The sequence below is a fragment of the Aquarana catesbeiana genome, linkage group LG01, assembly GCF_042186555.1.
Source record: "Aquarana catesbeiana isolate 2022-GZ linkage group LG01, ASM4218655v1, whole genome shotgun sequence".
Lineage (NCBI taxonomy): Eukaryota > Metazoa > Chordata > Amphibia > Anura > Ranidae > Aquarana > Aquarana catesbeiana.
The window spans coordinates 228,459,946-228,481,859 of record NC_133324.1 but is presented as its reverse complement, the minus strand read 5'-3'; the positions used below and the strand labels follow the sequence as shown (position 1 = coordinate 228,481,859).

Below are 21,914 nucleotides of genomic sequence, written 5' to 3'. Positions count from 1 at the left end.
AATAAAGATGCTGAGGCAACCATATCATCTTAATTAAGTTGATATGACCTATTAACTACAGGGGAGCTTATTCCAGGTTTTACTTTGGTTTGATATCTAGAAAGTAATGGAAGTATGTATCCACAATGTATGACTGTGCGGAGTCATAAATAGTTATACCCTGATTTTATGCAGGACACAACTTTGAGATGTGAGAGTGAAAATGATAATGAGTCTGGAAGGGGATCCAGGGGCATCATCAAAGATTTCTCCCAGTTTATGTGTAGCCCGGAGAACCTGCCAAACTCCTTACTATATTTCATTATGGCCGGCAGGGATGAGCAGATATTAGTCAAAAAAGAAAGGAGATCATCTACATATAATGATATTTTTTCCTCCATATCTCCCCTGAACAGACCTATAAGATCAGAAGATGCCCGCATACAACAAGCCAAAGGCTCTATAGCCAGGGCAAAAAGCAGGGGAGACAATGGGGACCCCTGCCTAGTGCATGGGGAAAGGCTAAAACCAGGAGATTGAAGGCCATTGACCCTAACTGATGCCACTGGAGCGGTGTAGAGCAACTGCACCCACTGGCAGAAGCCAGGGCCAAGCCCAAATTTTTCGAGAATGGCCATACCTCTGGGCCTTTCGACACTGTCGAAAGCCTTGATTGCATCTAGCGCCAAAAAGGCATGATTTGAATTGCCGGGGCTGGAACCTGCATGTTTAAATATGCTCGTCTGATATTAAATGCAGTTGACTTGTTGGGCATAAATAGGATCTGGAAGCTGACCGAGATGAAAGGCCTCATTTAATGTAGTAAGAAGGGCGGGAAGCATCTCTTGTATTTTTTTTATAGATCTCTATTTTTTTATAGACCATCAGTCCCTGGCATTTTAGAATTAGGGAAGCTAGCCACCACACTTTCCACTTCCAATAGGGTGAGTGGAGCATTAAGAATTTCTCTCTCTTCTATTGGGACAACCGGAAGATTAATATTAGCCAAATAACTAGATAGCTCTGTTGGATTATAATCAGCCCTGGAAGTTTATAGATCCTGATAATAGGACTTAAAGATGGATCTGATTAAGAACCTCCCCCTTTTCATTCATTAAAGCTGAGACATGTGTAGGGTTAGAGTGAGACCTTACTATCTGAGCCAGTAATTTATCATTTGCCTCTCCCTCAGCCCAGCTAAGTCTTTTCTGGAAGAAACGTTTATTCCTAGCCTTAGATTCCAGAAGTTCGTTCAGGTTATTTTGAGATGAGAGCCATTCTTGTTGGGCATCCGGAGGATTCTGAATGGACATGGCTTCTGCTGCAGAGGTATCAGCCTTAGCAAGTTCCATCTCTCTACGGGAAGCACTGTCAATAACATATTCTGGATTAACAGTCCCCGAAGATAGGCTTTGAGAGCATCCCATATAATTCGTATGTAAGCAGAGCCCAAATGAAGGGACCAGAAGTCCACAATACGAGTGGAAATAACATCCTCTTTGGTAAATAGTTCCAACCAGAAGGGGTTCAGCCGCCATGGCATATTGGACGCCCCATTGCCTTGATGTTAGGGTAACTAACAGAGGGGAGTGGTCTGAGATCCCTCGAGGTTCAATATTTACATCAACTATATATGGTATAAGATCAGCTGAACACAAAGCCAGATCAATTCTAGAAAGTTTATTATGTGTTTTTGAGTAACATATGTAAGCACATTCTTCAGGGTGTAACTTCCTCCACATATCGTACAGTCCCAGTTCCCTGCATAGTCACCCAAAGGGGGAGAGATGCCCATTGGTCATTGACCTTGGGGCTGGGCATCTGTCCCGCCTTGTATCATTTACACTATTAAAATCTCCAAGTACCAGTATTGGCACCAGGGGTGAAGGACCAAGGTGACGAAATATTTCAGGATTATGTGGGGGTATATATATGGCAGCCAAAATCAACTCTAGATAATCCAATTTATAATGTAAAAAAATGTATTTGCTGTCTTCGTCCACCATAGTCCAACTGCAGGAGAATACCACACCAGCATAGACCAGAATAGAAACTCCCCTTTAATGGGAAGAAAAGAGCAAATGGTATGCAGCTCTGACCGCACGGCGCTTCAGAAATCTGGTTGCGCTGGGTGTAGCATGCGTCTCCTGCAAACAGACGAGGGCAGGACAAAAAGAAGCAATATAATTGAATACAGATTGTCTTTTTAACCACTTGACAACCGCCGCACGACGATGTACGTCGGCAGAGTGGCATGGGCAGGCAAAAGGACTTACAGGTACGTCCTTGCCTGCCCGCGGGTGGGGGGTCCGATCGGACCCCCCCCGGTGCCTGCGGCGGTCGGCAAATCCTCCCCAGCGATCGGTGGTGAGGGGGAGGCCATCCACTCGTGGCCCCCCCCCCCTCGCAATTGCTCCTGGCCAATGGGATCATTTCCCTGCCTCTGTATTGTACACAGAGGCAGAGGAAATGATGTCATCTCTCCTCGGCTCGGCATTTTCCGTTCCGGCGCCGAGGAGAAAAGACTGGAATGTGAGTTACACAAACACACATACAGTAGAACACGCCAGGCATACATTACACCCCCGATCTCCCCCCCCCCCCCCCCGTCACACTAACACCAAGCAGGTTTTTTTTTTTTCTGATTACTGCATGGTGTCAGTTTGTGACAGTGTGGTGGGACAGTTACTGTTAGCCCCCTTTAGGTCTAGGATACCCCCCCAATAAAGTTTTAACCCCTTGATCACCCCCCGTCGCCAGTGTCGCTAAGCGATCATTTTTCTGATCGCTGTATTAGTGTCGCTGGTGACGCTAGTTAGGGAGGTAAATATTTAGGTTTGCCACCAGCGTTTTATAGCGACAGGGACCCCCATATACTTCTTAATAAAGGTTTTAACCCCTTGATTGCCCCCTAGTTGACCCTTTCACCACTGATCACCGTATAACTGTTACGGGTGACGCTGGTTAGTTCGTTTATTTTTTATAGTGTCAGGGCACCCGCCATTTATTACCGAATAAAGGTTTAGCCCCCTGATCGCCCGGCGGTGATATGCGTCGCCCCAGGCAGCGTCGGATTAGCGCCAGTACCGCTAACACCCACGCACGCAGCATACGCCTCCCTTAGTGGTATAGTATCTGAACGGATCAATATCTGATCCGATCAGATCTGTACTAGCGTCCCCAGCAGTTTAGGGTTCCCAAAAACGCAGTGTTAGCGGGATCAGCCCAGATACCTGCTAGCACCTGCGTTTTGCCCCTCCGCCAGCCCACCCAAGCGCAGTATCGATCGATCACTGTCACTTACAAAACACTAAACGCATAACTGCAGCATTCGCGGAGTCAGGCCTGATCCCTGCGATCGCTAACAGTTTTTTTGGTAGCGTTTTGGTGAACTGGCAAGCACCAGCGGCCTAGTACACTCCGGTTGTAGTCAAACCAGCACTGCAGTAACACTTGGTGACGTGGCGAGTCCCATAAGTGCAGTTCAAGCTGGTGAGGTGGCAAGCACAAGTAGTGTCCCGCTGCCACCAAGAAGAAGACAAACAGGCCCGTCGTGCCCATAATGCCCTTCCTGCTGCATTCACCAATCCTAATTGGGAACCCACCACTTCTGCAGCGCCCGTACTTCCCCCATTCACATCCCCAACCAAATGCAGTCCGCTGCATGAGAGGCATTTTCTTTATGTCCTCCCGAGTACCCCTACCCAACGAACTCCCCAAAAAAGATGTTGTGTCTGCAGCAAGCGCGGATATAGGCGTGACACCCGTTATTATTGTCCCTCCTGTCCTGACAATCCTGGTCTTTGCATTGGTGAATGTTTTGAACGCTACCATACACTAGTTGAGTATTAGCGTAGCGTACAGCATTGCACAGACTAGGCACACTTTCACAGGGTCTCCCAAGATGCCATCGCATTTTGAGAGACCCGAACCTGGAACAGGTTACAGTTATAAAAGTTAGTTACAAAAAAAAGTGTAAAAAAAAAAATATATAAAATATAAAAAAAAATAGTTGTCGTTTTATTGTTCTCTCTCTCTTTCTCTATTGTTCTGCTCTTTTTTACTGTATTCTGTTCTGCAATGTTTTATTGTTATTATGTTTTATCATGTTTGCTTTTCAGGTATGCAATTTTTTATACTTTACCGTTTACTGTGTTTTAATGTTAACCATTTTTATGTCTTCAGGTACGCCATTCACGACTTTGAGTGGTTATACCAGAATGATGCCTGCAGGTTTAGGTATCATCTTGGTATCATTCTTTTCAGCCAACGGTCGGCTTTCATGTAAAAGCAATCCTAGCGGCTAATTAGCCTCTAGACTGCTTTTACAAGCAGTGGGAGGGAATGACCCCCCCCCACCGTCTTCCGTGTTTTTCTCTGGCTCTCCTGTCTCAACAGGGAACCTGAGAATGCAGCCGGTGATTCAGCCAGCTGACCATAGAGCTGATCAGAGACCAAAGTGGCTCCAAACATCTCTATGGCCTAAGAAACCGGAAGCTACAAGCATTTCATGACCTAGATTTCGCCGGATGTAAACAGCGTCATTGGGAAATTGGGAAAGCAGTTTATCACACCGATCTTGGTGTGGTCAGATGCTTTGAGGGCAGAGGAGAGATCTAGGGTCTAATAGACCCCAGTTTTTTCAAAAAAGAGTACCTGTCACTACCTATTGCTATCATAGGGATATTTTCATTCCCTGAGATAACAATAAAAATGATAAAAAAAATGAAAGGAACAGTTTAAAAATAAGATAAAAAAGCAAAAAAATAATAAAGAAAAAAAAAAAAAAGCACCCCTGTCCCCCCCTGCTCTCGCGCTAAGGCGAACGCCAGTGTTGGTTTGGCGTCAAATGTAAACAGCAATTGCACCATGCATGTGAGGTATCACCACGAAGGTCAGATCGAGGGCAGTAATTTTAGCAGTAGAACTCCTCTGTAAATCTAAAGTGGTAACCTGTAATGGCTTTTAAAAATGTATTTAATTTGTTTCCACTGCATTTTTTTGCGCAATTTTAAAGCATGTCATGTTTGGTATCCATGTACTCGGCCTAAGATCATCTTTTTTATTTCATCAAAAATTTGGACAATATAGTGTGTTTTAGTGCATTAAGATTTAAAAAAGTGTGTTTTTTCCCCAAAAAATGCGTTTGAAAAATCGCTGCGCAAATACTGTGTGAAAAAAAAAATGAAACACCCACCATTTTAATCTGTAGGGCATTTGCTTTAAAAAAATATATAATGTTTGGGGGTTCAAAGTAATTTTCTTGCAAAAAAAAATAAATTTTTTCATGTAAACAAAAAGTGTCAGAAAGGGCTTTGACTTCAAGTGGTTAGAAGAGTGGGTGATGTGTGACATAAGCTTCTAAATGTTGTGCATAAAATGCCAGGACAGTTCAAAACCCCCCCAAATGACCCCATTTTGGAGAGTAGACACCCCAAGCTATTTGCTGAGAGGCATGTCGAGTCCATGGAATATTTTATATTGTGACACAAGTTGCGGGAAAGAGACAATTTTTTTTTTTTGCACAAAGTTGTCACTAAATGATATATTGCTCAAACATGCCATGGGAATATGTGAAATTACACCCCAAAATACATTCTGTTGCTTCTCCTGAGTACAGGGATACCACATGTGTGAGACTTTTTGGAGCCTAGCCACGTACGGGACCCCGAAAACCAAGCACCGCCTTCAGGCTTTCTAAGGGCGTAAATTTTTGATTTCACTCTTCACTGCCTATCACAGTTTCGGAGGCAATGGAATGCCCAGGTGGCACAACCCCCCCCCCCCCCCCCCAAATGACCCTATTTTGGAAAGTAGACACCCCAAGCTATTTGAGAGGTATAGTGAGTATTTTGCAAACCTCACTTTTTGTCACAAAGTTTTGAAAATTGAAACAAGAAAAAAAAAACTGTTTTTTCTTGTCTTTCTTCATTTTCAAAAACAAATGAGAGCTGCAAAATACTCACCATGCCTCTCAGCAAATAGCAAATAGGGGTGTCTACTTTCCAAAATGGGGTCATTTGGGGGGGGGTTTGTGCCACCTGGGCATTCCATGGCCTCCAAAACTGTGATAGGCAGTGAAGAGTGAAATCAAAAATTTACACCCTTAGAAAGCCTGAAGGCGGTGATTAGTTCTCGGGCCCCGTACGCGGCTAGGCTCCCAAAAAGTCCCACACATGTGGTATCCCCGTACTCAGGAGAAGCAGCTAAATGTATTTTGGGGTGCAATTCCACATATGCCCATGGCCTGTGTGAGAAATATATCATTTAGTGACAACTTTTTGTAATTTTTTTTTTTTTTGTCATTATTCAATCACTTGGGACAAAAAAAAATAATATTCAATGAGCTCAACATGCCTCTCAGCAATTTCCTTGGGGTGTCTACTTTCCAAAATGGGGTCATTGGGGGGGTTTGTACTGCCCTGCCATTTTAGCACCTCAAGAAATGACATAGGCAGTCATAAACTAAAAGCTGTGTAAATTCCAGAAAATGTACCCTAGCTTGTAGACGCTATAACTTTTGCGCAAACCAATAAATATACACTTATTGACATTTTTTTTACCAAAGACATGTGGCGGAATACATTTTGGCCTAAATGTATGACTAAAATTGAGTTTATTGGATTTTTTTTTTTATAACAAAAAGTAGAAAATATCATTTTTTTTCAAAATTTTTGGTCTTTTTCTGTTTATAGCGCAAAAAATAAAAACGGCAGAGATTATCAAATACCATCAAAAGAAAGCTCTATTTGTGAGAAGGAAAGGACGCAAATTTCGTTTGGGTACAGCATTGCATGACCGCGCAATTAGCCGTTAAAGAGACGCAGTGCCAAATTGGAAAAAGTCCTCTGGTCCTTAGGCAGCATAATGGTCCGGGGCTGAAGTGGTTAAAGCATTCATACCCCTAACATTCCAAGATAGACTGTTCACTTACATTGTTTTTTGTGTTTGGAGACTAATATGAGATGTGTGTGTGAGTACACCCCTCACATTTTTGTAAATATTTTATTATATCTTATGAGACAACACTGAAGAAATTACACTTTGCTACAATGTAAAGTAGTGAGTGTACAGCTTTTATAAACAGTGTAAATTTTCTGTCCCCTCAAAATAACTCAACACACAGCCATTAATGTCTAAACCGCTGGTAACAAAAGTGAGTATGCCCCTTAATGAAAATGTCCAAATTGGGCCCAAATTGTCAATATTTTGTGTGCCCACCATTATATTCCAGCACTGCCTTAACCCTCTTGGGCATGGAGTTCACCAGAGCTTCACAGGTTGCCACTGGAGTCTTCTTCCATGATGACATCACGGACCTGGTGGATGTTGGAGACCTTACGCTCCTCAACCTTCCGTTTTGAGGATGCCCCACAGATGCTGCATAGGGTTTAGGTCTGGTGACATAGTTGGCCAGTCCATCACCTTTACCTTCAGCTTCTTTAGCAAGGCAGTGGAATGCAAGTTGGAATACTGCCCTGCGGCCCAGTCCCCGAAGGGATGGGATCATGCTCAGTTTCAGTATGTCACAGTACATGTTGGCATTCATGGTTCCCTCAATGAACTGTAGCTCGCTCCCCAGTGCCAGCAGCACTCATGCAGCCCCAGACCATGGTACTCCCACCACCATGCTTGACTGTAGGCAAGACACACTTGTATTTGTTCTCCTCACCTGGTTGCCACCACACTCGCTTGACACCATCTGAACCAAATAAGTTTGGTCTCAGACCATAGGACATGGTTCCAGTAATCCACATCCTTAGTCTTTTTGTAGGCTTTCTTGTGCATCATCTTTAGAAGAGGCTTCTAAGACAACAGCCATGCAGACCAATCTGATGCAGTGTATGCTGTGTGGTCTGAGCACTGACAGGCTGACCCCCACCCCTTCAACCTCTGCAGCCATGCTGGCAGCACTCATATGTCTATTTCCCAAAGACAACCTCTGGATATGATGCTGAGCACATGCACTAAACTTCTTTGGTTGACCATGGCGAGGCCTGTTCTGAGGGGAACCTGTCCTGTTAAATCACTGTAGGGCAGGGGTGTCAAACTGGTGGCCCTCTAACTGTTGCAGAACTACAATTCCCATGAGGCATTGCAAGGCTGACAGTTACAAGCATGACTCCCATAGACAGAGGCATGATGGGACTTGTAGTTCCGCAACAGCTGGAGGGCCGCTACTTTGAGAACCTTGCTGTAGGGTCTTGGCCACCGTGCTGCAGCTCAGTTTCAGGGTCTTGGCAATCTTCTTATAGCCTAGGCCATCCTTATGTAGAGCAACAATTCTTTTTTCAGCTCCTCAGAGAGTTATTTGCTATGAGGTGCCATGTTGAACTTCCAGTGACCAGTATGTGAGAGTGATAACACCAAAATTAACAAACGTGCTCCCCATTAACACCTGAGGCCCTGTAACACTAACGAGTTATATGACACCAGGGAGGGAAAATGGCTAATTGGGCCCAATTTGGATATTTTCACTTAGGGGTGTACTCACTTTGGTTTCAGCGGTTTAGACATTAATGGCTGTGTGTTGAGTTATTTTGAGGGGACTGCAAATTTACAGTTATACAAGTTGTACACTCACTACTTTACATTGTAGCAAAGTGGCATTTCTTCAGTTTTGTCACAAGAAAAGATATAATAAAATATTTACAAAAATTGAGGGGTGTACTCACTTTTGTGACATACTGTGTGTATATATATATATATACTGTTTTCACTATTTGCATTATTTTTATTGTTTAGCGTGGCAACTTCTGTTATATTTGTTTCCATCACCAACTGTTCTGTTGTGTTACCAGAAGCTTATAATCATCTTTTGATTTAATATTTAACTTTCTACCTGCGCCGTTATTTATATTGCATTTTTCCTGTACTGGAACGTGCTAAAACCCATCAAAAAAAGCACTGGACTCCAGTCCAGTGGGAGAAAACACACCTGGAATGCATCTGAAAATGCACCGGAACGCGTTAATAACACGCATGCAGAAACGCATCCAGAACGGATCTGGAGTGTATTTTTGTGGTGTGAACCAGCCCTTAACCTCCCTGGAGGTATTCCCGAGTGTGGCTCGGGGTTAAAATTCAGGACCATTAGCGGTAACCCTGAGCCACACTCGAGATTGCATCGCAGGATCCTGGTGCCTCCTTACTTACCTTGTCCCCGGGATCCTGCGATGTCCCCCGCAGTGTCCGCAGGCTGTGTCCTGTTCCGAAGCCTCTCTGTGCCAGGCTCCGTTCCCTGCGAGCGTCGCGACGCACGGGGGCGGAGCCTGGCGGCAAATTAAAAAAAATGTAAAAACCATAACACATACAGTACTGTAATCTTACAGATTACAGTACTGTATGAAATCATTTCACATCCCATTTATCCCCAGTGCTCTGGCCCATGCCCTGCATGCAGTTTTATATGATATATACTGTTCTTTCTGCCTGGAAACTGGAGATTGTCCATAGCAACCAAAAAGTGTCCCTTTACGTCAAAAATGGCTTTAGACCAGCTAGAAAACAGCGATACTAAATTAGAACACTTGCAGAATTGAGCGATAGTGAATCGTGTGGAAATTTATTTTATTACTATTTATTTTTATTTTTTTTAATTATTATTTTTTTTTATTATATTATAATTTATGTTTTTGTGTTTCAAACTTTATCATACCCGGGATATCTACTAGACTCTTGTTTGGACAGATTTAAGTGTGTTATTGTTAAGAATTACAGGCCTACAATATAAAACGCCAAATTTCCATGCAAAATAATTGTACCGCTTTCAGCACCTAAAATCAGAAAGAATCATACCGCCAGGTAGGTTAAACACTTCTATATCTGAAAGCATTTTTCACACCTGCCTAAAACTTTTGCACAGTAGAGTATATAGATGCAAATCCACCCATACAAAACTCAGTCATCTGAAAAAGTGAACCTCTCTAAAAATAAACCATTAATGTCAGTGCTTGACATTATGAATGTTCATATTAAAAAGTTCAATTTAACAATGTTACCATGACATCACCATGCTGGGTGAGACTTGACTGTGAATGTGCGAGAGCCAACGCAGGAGTTTTGTTGTTTTTGCAGATAAGCCAATGTTTTCATTTAACTATAAAGTCTATGTATGCGCTCTCTTTTATGGTGAATAACCCTTACTGAGGAAAAGGTGGCAAAAGGGGTAGTTGAATCTGCTGTGGAGGTGCTTGGAGCCTTGTTATGAGTTTAAGCTGTCTTTGACCTCTTATACTCTGTGAGCTCCATCGGGAAAGGTGAGGGCACAACTATATCCCATGGTGGTGGAGGAATCACATTGGCAATGTGCAAACCATTGGCGACAAGATTACTATATTTAGTTGCCATATTATTTTATTTACTTTTATGCATTTATTGTGATCTCTATGTTCTCACATTGATCAATTGTGTGCACACGTAGTAATAATTTATATGTAGGATAATCAAAGATAAAAAAAAGAGACTGCAAAACATGCCCACTAGCAAGGTAGCATCCTCAGCGGTTGTAAACATTCATGCCATAAACCTTACTAAAAGTATGAACTGAAGACCTGGTAGCAGCTTTACAAACCTGAGCTACCAAAGCTAATGATTAAAAACCCAGGAATTACTAACACCCCTGGTAAAATAAGCAGTCAATGAAAATGGTGGAACGTTGCTTTTTAGACCATACCGTTGAGAAATAAGCTGACAAATCCACTGAGAAATTGAATATTTACAAGCTGTGTGACCCTTCCTTGGACATTCAGGAGGCACAAAGAGGGAATCTGACTGCCAAATAGCAGCAGTTGACTTCAGGTAAAGCTTGAAAAGACATGTCCCCTTGCGTCTGAGGCTTAGGACAAAAAAGATGGCAACACCATGTTCTGCTTGAGATGCAACATAGAAACCACTTTAGGTAAAAATGAATACTGAGGCTGTAGAACCACCTTGTCATAGTGAAGCAACAGGAACTGTTCCTTATGGGAAAGTAGCCAATTATTAAACTGTGTACCAAGCTAATGGCAACCAAAAGGACAACCTTCTGAGTCAAAAGGACTAAAGGAAAATCCTGGATGGGTTCCAACTGAGATTTCTGCAGTAAAGAAAGCACCAAATTAAGGACCCATGGCATAAAAAAAGTCCTGACTGGTGGAAAAATATGCGTGACACCTTGTACAAAAGGAACGCACCAAGGAATGTAAAGCAATTCGCCCTGAAGGACTGCCAAGGCCAAAATCTGATCCTTGATTATACTCAAGGCCAAACCTTGACCAACTCCAGAAAAGAGGATGTGAAACACATACTTGCAAGGACAAAATAAGATTTCTAGGCTTCTGGTAAATCTTCTTAAAAGTCCCCCTTCTGAGCCTTCAGTAGGGTAAGAATGACCAAATCAGAGAACCCCCCCCCCCCCCCCCGTCTCTCAAGATTCTGGCTTTAACAGCCTAAGACACTAGCAATAAAGTCTTCTTTGTCATATTTTTTGTGTCAAAATGCACCAAATATTCCCAAAGGTCTGAACTACAGGTAAGCCAGTTAGGCACCCAGACTCTTCTACTATGAAGCCATGCTGTTGCCATAGATGCAGGACAGCATTACTCCGCTGAAATATGCAAGGCCTTCCCTGAAAAAGATGTCATCTGAATGGGAGAATATGTTCCTCTAAAATCTGGATATATATATCAGCATTGATGGTGCCTTTCTAGATTTGCATGCTGTCCATTCCATACACTGTAATGCACCCCCAAACCGTCAGAGATGCAAGCTTTTGAAGTGACGCTGATAATAAACCAGAAGGTCCCTCTCCTCTTTAGTCTGGAGGACACAACGCCCATAGTTGTCAAAATGAATGTAAAATTCTGGTTTGTCTGACTACAGAACAGTTTTCCAATTGGCAACAGACCATTTTAAGGCCCCTTTTACACTGGTGGAGTCCTCCAGCCTATCCGCACACTGATGCACCTGTTTTTAGTGGATCAGGCGTCATTGGACACATGTCCGCTGACATTCGCCACTCCATAGAGAGCAATGGATGGTCCGATTGGCTCCACCTGAAAAACTTACCGGATCAGACCGTGAGTATGAAAGAGGCCTAAATGAGCTTTGGTCCAGGGAAGATGGTGGTGTTCCTGGATCATGCTCAGATATGGCCTCTTCTTTGCAATTATAAAGCTTTAACTTGCATTGTTGGATTCCTGAACGCATGCAGTGATGTCAATCATAGAATCATGCCTGTTTTTATTGCAGTGCTGTCTGAGGCCCCAAAGATCCTGTGCATCCAATACTGCATTTTGACAATGTCCCTTGCGCACAGAGATTTCTCCAGATTCTCAGAATCTTTTGATGACATTATGTACTGTAGATGATGATATGTTTAACCTCTTGCTGACTGCCCCATGTACATTAACTGCGGCGCAGTGGCTTCTCTGCGTAGAATCACGTACCTGTACCTAATTGGACAAGGTGGGAGCCAATCAGCAGGTCCAGCGGACACGATGTCCACCAGGACCCACCGATCGTTCGATGTAAATGTAAACAAGGCAAATCACAGTTCTGTGACAAGGGAAGGCAGTGATCTTGTGTTTCTGCTAAGTAAAAACACGGATTTCTGCTTTTCCAGAGTATAAGCACCCCCCACACAGTTAGGCTGGCCATACATTATACATTTTTCCGTAGAAATGTAATGCAAGGGCCTGCCTGGTTGAATACAATTGAAAGTATTGTTTAGTTTTGACCTCCTATTATATGTTTTTTTGGTAAATCTAAAAGAAAGTTGAACATGTATGGCCAGCCTCAACAAGCACTTCCTAGGAACCCTTTGATCACCCCCTGATGTTAACCCCTTCTCTGCAAGTGACAGTGCATATTCTTTAGCACAAATCACTATATTAGTGTCACTGATCCCCAAAAAGTGTAAGGTGTCTGATTTATCCGCCACAACATCGCAGTCCCTCTATACGTTGCTGATCGCCGCCATTACTAGTAAAAAAAATAAATAAATAAAAATTGTAAACGCTATAACTTTTGCGTAAACCAAACCATGTAGCAGAATACATATTGGTCTAAATTGATGAAGAAATTCGATTCTTTTACATTTTTTTTATTGGGTAGGTTTTATAGCAGAAAGTAAAAAATATATATATAATTTTTTTTTTCAAAATTATTGTTTATAGCGCAAAAAATAAAAAAAAAAGGCAGAGGTGATCAAATACCACCAAAAGAAAGCTCTATTTGTGGGGAAAAAAAGGACATACATTTTATTTGGGTACAGGGTTGCATGACCATGCAATTGTTAGATAAAGTAAAGCAGTGCAGTATCGCAAAAATAGCCTGGTTATGAAAGAGGTTAAACCTCCCGGAGCTCAAGTAGTTAAAGTTTTTGCAATTTTATGTTGAGGAACATTATTCTGAAATTGTTTGACAGTTTTTATACGTGGCTCGTGTGTACGCCGCATAAGACACCAACTCTCTAAGATGCTTTTTTGTTTTTGTTTTTTAAACCCAAGCATGTTACTGTCCTGTTGGCAATTAACCCAGTTAGTTGCAAAATGTTCTTCCAGTTCTTCCTTGTTAGCACCACTTACTTGTCCAGCTTTTTTGTTGCACTGTCACAACTGTTTTTGAGACTTGTTGCTGCCATCAATTTCAAAATTACCTTTTTTTTCTTAAAATGGTACATTTTCTCAATTTAATCATTGGATATTTTCTATTGTGAATAAAATATGGGTTTATGAAATTTGCAAATTATAGCATTTGTTTTTTATGTAGATTTTACACAGCACCCCAACATTTTTGAAATTGGGGTTGTACTTTCTCAGAATAAGCTTCTTCCTGTCACTCCACCACCAGAGTCACCATAAGTATGTATCCTTGAGAAGAAGAATAACCTTGAGGTCGAAGACTTCCTGTGTCCCTCACTGGACTCCAAGAAAAAGATTTCATGTTGAGTATAAAAACTCAATTTTATTGGTTAATGAGGCTTATATAACAGTGATGGGTCAATAGTAGTGCTGAAGAGGAGGACAGAGCGAGCAAGCAATCAGCTTTGCAAAGCTTACCAGATGTTCAAGCATCTAAAAAAAGATGCCTTCTCTTCACAAAACATCATGATTGGGTTGATCTTTTGCCACAGAAAGCACTCAAGGCCTTATTTCTCACCCCATCTGCAGAAAGCCAAGGATTCTACCATTGACCTATTTCCTGTGGTTCAACTCCTGGTTTCACACCAGGAGACATGTTTCCCAGACTCCATAATATATAATTATGGAGGATGGCTCCCTTGCATTAACCAAGGTAGAAACTACTGAACCTGACAGCCCACGCTTCTTCGGAGTGTGGGTCTCAATAGCCAGACCGTTAAATTTAGCATTTGTAAAGTAGGATGGAACACCGGACCCTGCGAGAGAAGGTCTGGCCGTGATGGTAGGGTCCATGGGTCCCCTACTGCCATCTTTACGATCTCTGCATACCAAGATTTCCTGGGCCCCGCTGGGGGCCATAAGAATCAACAACTTCCCTTCCTGCTTGATCCTGCAAAGAAGTTGTGGACACAGGCAGAATAGGAGGGAATGCATAAATCAGTGAGAACCGATCCCACGAGAATAGCAAGGCATCTGTTGCGCATGCTAGCGGATCCTTTGTTCTTGACACAAAGTTGTCGATTTCTTTGTTGAACCTGGACGCAAACAGATCTATGTCTGGGATCCCCCATTTTTGACATATTGACAGGAAGATATCGGGGTGAAGGAACCATTCTCCCGGGAACGACTGCTGGCGACTCAAGTAGTCCACCTGTCAATTTTCTATTCCTAGAATGAAGACTGCCGATAAGCAAAGGACATTGTTTTCTGCCCAAGATAAGATGTTCATCTTTTTCTGGCCACACAACTTCTTCTGCCCCCTTGGTGATTAATATAGCCCATTGCTGTGGCATTGTCAGGTTGAATCCTGACAGGACAATACCGTAAACTGAACGTTCAGGCCCTCAGGACCAAGAGCTCTGCCTGAATTTCTAAAATGTTAATGGGCAAGGCCATTTCTGATCTGGGCCACTTCTCTTGGACAGTTGCCTCTTCCAGGACTGTTCCCCAACCTACACAAAAAAGGTTGGCATATGTTGTTACCACTTCCCAGGTAACTGAAGGAAGGATTTTCCCCTTAGTAGATTTTTGGATATTAACCATAAACTGAGGCTCCGGCGCACCCAGCCTAAAACAGCTGATATTTCCAGGTGGTCTCTCATCCGGGTACTAACCAGGCCCGACCCTGCTTAGCCTCCAAGATCAGACGAGATCGGGCGCTATCAGGGTGATGTGGCCGTAGGCTTTGGAGTCAGACATATTGGGAGTGTAGAGCTTGAACCGTTTGTTCCAAGCCAATAGGATACGGTTTTTCAGCAGTCTCGAATGAAACTGAGCATAAGGAACGGCCTTGAATGAAGCCACCATCCTTCCCAACAACCTCATGCAAAGTTGAATAGAAGAAATTCATCTTGCTTCAAGCACCTAAATCAGTTCCTTTATGGCGCTGATCTTTGCCTGGGGTAAGAATACCCTTTTCTGGGTGTACCTATGATCGGACCCAAGTATTTTAGCCTTCTTCATGGTTTTAAAGAAGATTTCTCCTAGGTTGAGAATCTGACCTAGATATTCCAGGTAGTTGAATGTGGTGACCATACCTTGGTCTAAGCGGGCTACCGACTGGTCTATCAAGAACAAATCGACTAAGTAAACCATAATCATTATACCTTGGGCCCTTAATCTGGCTAGAAGAGGGGGCAGAACCTTTGTAAACAGTCAAGGTGCAGTAGCTAAACCAGAAAGCAGAGCTACACACTGAAAAAGGAAGATTTTCCACCTTGAAAAGTAGATATTACTAGTGAGCGAGGAAATGTCGATTGACGCCAGATGTTCTCCTCCTTGTAGGATGGAGATAACTGATTTGGATTGACTCCATATGAAAAAAAAGAGTGGTTATATTCAGGAATTGAATTTACATTTTTGAGATCCAGAATGTCCATTTGGATTTGGCACTGTGAAAAAAAGGTTTGAACCAAACCCCAACCTCTGTTCTTACATTGGGACCCCCATGATCAATTTTTTCTTTTTGTCTGGATCCATAGAAACATTTGATCTGAGAAAACGAGGAGACAGGAACTCTTGGAACTCCAGTTTGTACTCTGGAGCTATTGAGGAAGTCCCCAATTCCTCTTCACACTCTTCCTGCCAGATCCTTGAGAACTACAGAAGAATTCCCCCTATTCGATTGAACCTGACGGTGGAAGCCACAGTGACTGCCTGGAGGCTGATGCCTCTGGCACAGGAGAAGGAGCTTTAAAACGAGAGTACATTTACTCCTTTTCTTAAATGGCAAAAGGGGTGCTTTCCACCAGAATTTCTTTGGATACATTATCCAAAACATCCCCAAATAGCCATTTCACCGTAAAAAGGATAACTAGCCAGGAGCTTCTTACCAGGCACTTAGCGAAGGGTGCAAGGCCTGAAGGATAGAATCTCTCATAGCAACTATTGCAAACATAAAGCTGCCTCCTGGGCCTGCTGAGCAGGATAACCTTGAACACTTGTTTAACCACTTCCATAAGGGCCTATTCTGGCACTTCTCTCCTACATGTAAAAATCATCATTTTTTTGCTAGAAAATTACTCAGAACCCCCAAACATTATATGTTTTTTTAGCAGACGCCCTAGGGAATAAAATGGCGGTCATTGCAACTTTTTATCTCGCACGGTATTTGCGCAATAATTTTTCAAACGCCTTTTTTTGGAAAAAAGAAACGGTTTCATGAATTAAAAAATAAGAAAACAGTAAAGTTAGCCCAACATGTCAAGCTTCAAAATTGTGCACACTTATGGAATGGTGCCAAACTTCGGTATTTAAAAATCTCCATAGGCGAAAAGAGAGCATGCCGGGAGCTTACAAGCTATATCCTCATATTTTACAAATTTATCCAATCGTTTGATAGCCACAAAGTCACAAGATGGGGAGATAGAGAGAAGGGAGGAGATCTGAAGCGGGAGCGAAGAGGCAAAGTTGATAGACCAATGTTTAGTAAGAGGTGTAAACAGACTAACATATAAAACATATAAGACAAATAGGACATATACAAGACAATAACAGAGACACCAAAACATAAAAACACTCATAGGGGTTATGATAATAAAGACCCCAAAAATAGAGCCCACCCTAACCCCTTTATTTCTACTCTTTTCCTTCCTTATCTACTTCCCTACCATTCCCTCTTCAGCAGAAAAGATTTCCAGAGTCCGACCAAATTAAAAAAGAAAAAAAAGAAAGGTGTCTTAAAGAGTTAATTCTGCCTTGGATAGTTATCCAGCCATTGAGACACTAAGTCCGGAGATGTAAAAAAAAAAAAAGTATTGTCCTTAGTCTTTACTTTTAGCTTAGCTGGAAATAACATAGCATAGGACAAGTCCATTAGCCTCAAGCGTCGCTTTGCCTCCATAAATCCTGCCCTTTGGCGCTGTACATTTGCTGAAAAAATCAGGAAAGATAATTTTGAACCATCCATCCTTATATCTGCAAGTTGTCTGGTTCTTTGCAGTATCATATCTCTGTCTTTATAGTTCAGCATCTTAAAAATAAAAGTTCTTGGTCTTAATTGCTCTCGCAAAGACGCGGAGCGTGCGGCGACTGTGTGCCCGTTCCACAGAAAAAAGAGAGGAAAAATGTTCTGCTCCCATAGTATCTTTGATCCATCTTTCTATAAATTCTACTGGGTTATTGCCTTCCGCCCGTTCAGGTAGGCCTACCACCCTAATATTATTTCGTCAGACGATTCTCCAAATCCTCCAAATGAGAATCATATAGGGATAGTTGTTGTGTCATTTTTTTTTTTTTCAGACTTCATGATTGTTTGTAGGGAATCTTCAAGTGTACTTATTCTTTCTTCTGCACCAGATATTATTTGTTTAATTGTATACATGTCTTGTCTAAACAGATTTATATCTTCCCTCATTCCCTCTAGATTACAAGCTATGGAATTCACAGAACTATTACATGTATTGATAGCCTTCAGTATGTCTTTTAATGTAATTACGTGCTCTGTATTTGAATTTCTTGGGCTATTTAGGGTATTTAGTGCATTAGCTGATTTGGCAGATATATTGTGCAGATCGCTCTCTGAAGCTACATTACTTGCTATGTCATCTGACTCTGTTTCTATTATCCCTGTTCCAATGGCCTGTCCTTCTTTAACTAAGTCCTGTATATCTTGTGTTAAATTGGGGGTAACAGCTTGTACTTCATCCTTAGCCGTAGTAGTAGTAGCCATAGCAGGAGTATGGGCAAATTTTCCAAGCTGGACTGTTATCTCTTGTTGTTTATTTTGAGACTTACTTTGATTTTTTTTTTATCTGAACTGCTCTGTATAGAGCAATCATTTATAGCATGTTCTTCGCCCCCACGTCCTTATTTCTGCTTGTCATTTTATGTCATTTTAGTTATTAGGCTCACAGTAGGCTCGCAATGGCTCATTTATCACACAGCTCATGCTAGCAGGCACTCACGCCTGTTATTTTAACCAAGGGATATAACTTGACTTAAAGTAATATATCAGCCAGAAGATATAGACTAAATACAGCTATATAGCCATAGCCACACATACTGTATTCGGCACAGTCCCCTCTTGTTTTTAGTTCTGGTTGTATCCAGGAATTTATTCAACAGTGAGGGCCAATGAAGGACTGAGTAGCAGATATCTTTGTGGCTGTAATAATTATTCTAAAAATGCCTTTAGTTCAAAAAAAAAAAACACATTACACTGCCCATAATAATGGAAGTGAATGAACACAGGAGGACACCTGGATTATAAATGAAAAAAAAACAAAAAGGTACATATCTGTGTTATTACTAATACAATCAAGGCAGTTAAGGCAGTCAAAAAAGAAGATTCAAAAATCCAGAATCAATGTCAGTACATCAAAACGTCCAGATATATTCCACTTGCTATTTTGATACTCTTCGCATCCTCCTTCACATTATACATGAACATACAGTGGGGACGGAAAGTATTCAGACCCCCTTAAAAATTTTTCACTCTGTTATATTGCAGCCATTTGCTAAAATCATTTAAGTTTTTCCTCATGAATGTACACACAGCACCCCATATTGACAGAAAAACACAGAATTGTTGACATTTTTGCAGATTTATTAAAAAAGAAAAACTGAAATATCACATGGTCCCAAGTATTCAGACCCTTTGCTCAGTATTTAGTAGAAGCATCCTTTTGATCTAATACAGCCATGAGTCTTTTGGGGAAAGATGCAAAAAGTTTTTCATACCTGGATTTGGGGATCCTCTGCCATTCCTCCTTGCAGATCCTCTCCAGTTCTGTCATGTTGGATGGTAAACGTTGGTGGACAGCCATTTTTAGGTCTCTCCAGAGATGCTTAATTGGGTTTAAGTCAGGGCTCTGGCTGGGCCATTCAAGAACAGTCATGGAGTTGTTGTGAAGCCACTCCGTTATTTTAGCTGTGTGCTTAGGGTCATTGTCTTGTTGGAAGACAATGACCCTTCAATTTAATCGAATACTACCGAGTTCAGTCTAAGTAAGCCGGAATTGGCTGTGGATAGCATAATTCTGGCTATCTTTTCAAAAGGGAAGGATAAAGGTAAGGATATGGAGTCAGTCAGCGATGCAGCTCCATCTCTGTGTGATCTCTCTAATCTCACGTCCTCTCACATTGACGTGCCCCACTCCCTTCTCCCCCTTCTCGCTTCGCTCTTCTTCCCTTCTCTCCCTATTTTATGATCAGCCCTTCCACCCTGCAATCTTCTGGGACACATTACAGTTCCCAAAAGATTGCCCGGCTATGCAGGACAGCGCAGTGAGGCATGTGCACCCGGCTGTGAAGCTGCAAGCTTTCACAGCCGGATGCCCACAGTAGTATTGCCAGCGCCGTGGACAGGCGGGGGAGACAATGGAGGGTTTGGGTGGCCACGTCGCTGGATTGTGGGACAGGCGAGTGTCTTTTTATTAAAAGTCAGAAGATACACTTTTTGTAGCTGCTGACTTTTAACAAAAGAATTACTGGAACTCTGCTTTGAATTAAAAATAACCTCACTCCCTTAAAAAGTGCACTAATCCTGTGCACTACAGGGTACAGACATTCACACACACTGCTGCTGGGAGGTCAGGAGGGATTACAATCCACAGTTGACAAACAGCCCTGTGAAGTTCCCTGTACTGTCTCTGTGCTGACCAGTGGCAGCTGGTGCTTAAAATTTTTGGGGGGCGCAAACAAACTGAAAAATACTGAACCTCCCCCATCAAATGCAGCCTCACTGTACCCAAACGCAGCCACTGTGCACGTCAAATGCAGCCACTGTGCCCATGAAAAGCAGCCACTGTGCCCGTCAAGTGCAGCACTGTAAATTATAAACAAATATATACCGCGCTGTCTATAAAAGAAATCAGAAAAAAACAAAAAACTAAAGCAGCCAGCACAGCAGTGGATAAAGTTGTAAAAATAACAAATTGGGTGAAATGTGCAGCGCTTATGTGATCATATAAACCATAACCAAAAATATGAGTACAAAAAATGTGAATAATAAATGATGTGCTCAAAAATATTCCAAGCAGTCCTCTATTATGACATGTGATGTCTATAAACAGAGGAACTTGGACGTGTGATGTCCAAGAAAGAAAAAAGTCAGTGACAAGCTTCAATCATGTGTGATGATAATCCTCAACCACATGTGGATATAGTGACAGTCTAACTTCAAATATGTATGATGTAATAACAGTTGATAGTAGATCCACCACCAAAGACACCAGAAGCTGCTTACCAGAGGGATTGAACTCAAATAGGTGTACACCTAGTGCATCAATCAAGCTTTGTGGTATAATATACCAAGGGGATCAGATGCTCTATCCAGATATGACCTCCAGATGGACCTCCGAACAGTTGTAAGGGAGGAGGGAGGGAGGATATGCTGAGACCACTGTCTTCTTTTATACAAGTGCTTGATTTTACTGCTAAACACGTGAGTGATTTCCTTTGCTTTTCATGTATTAAAATTTCCATACGGAGTTACGCTATATGCCTTCCTCTTTATTTTAATGGTGGGGCTGACTCCCTATATCTACTGAGTCCATCCATACCTTACACCTGTTCGGAGGTCCATCTAGAGGTCATATCTGGATAGAGCATCTGATCCCCTTGGTATATTAAACCACAAAGCTTGATTGACTCACTAGGTGTACACCTATTTGAGTTCAATCCCTCTGGTAAGCAGCTTCTGGTGTCTTTGGTGGTGGATCTACTATCAACTGTTATTACATTATACATATTTGAAATTAAAGACTGTCACTATATCCACATGTGGTTGAGGATTATCATCACACATGATTGAAGCTTGTCACTGACTTTTTTCTTTCTTGGACATCACACATCCAAGTTCCTCTGTTTATAGACATCACATGTCATAATAGAGGACTGCTTGGAGTATTTTTGAGCACATCATTTATTATTCACGTTTTTTGTACTCATATTTTTGGTTATGGTTTATATGATCACATAAGCGCTGCACAATTCACCCAATTCGTCAAATGCAGCCACTTGTGCGCGTCAAACGCAGCCACTTGTGCCCGTCAAATGCAACCACCTGTGCCTGACTGCCCATCAAACGCAGCCACCTGTGCCCGTCAAACGCAGCCATTACATCACCGCTCTCCTCTCACGTCTCCTGAGTCCTTATGTCAGCGGGGAATTCTCAGCCCCGCCCGCTGACTATAGCTATCATATCAGAAGAGAAGCATTTATTAAAAGAAAGTAATTTTAAAATTCCCGGGAGGGGCGGGGCAAGTCGGGATGACGTCACCCGCAATTCATTTTTCCAGTCCTTATGCATCAATGCTGCATTGAGGACACCTGAAACGCGATGCATCGATTAATTTCAGCACCACTAGG

General features: G+C 42.2%; 1 pseudogene; it reads right to left on the bottom strand.

The window, feature by feature from the left end:
- Positions 1-15,168: 15,168 nt before the first annotated feature.
- On the bottom strand, positions 15,169-15,287 carry LOC141124985 (5S ribosomal RNA; annotated as a pseudogene).
- Positions 15,288-21,914: the final 6,627 nt, after the last annotated feature.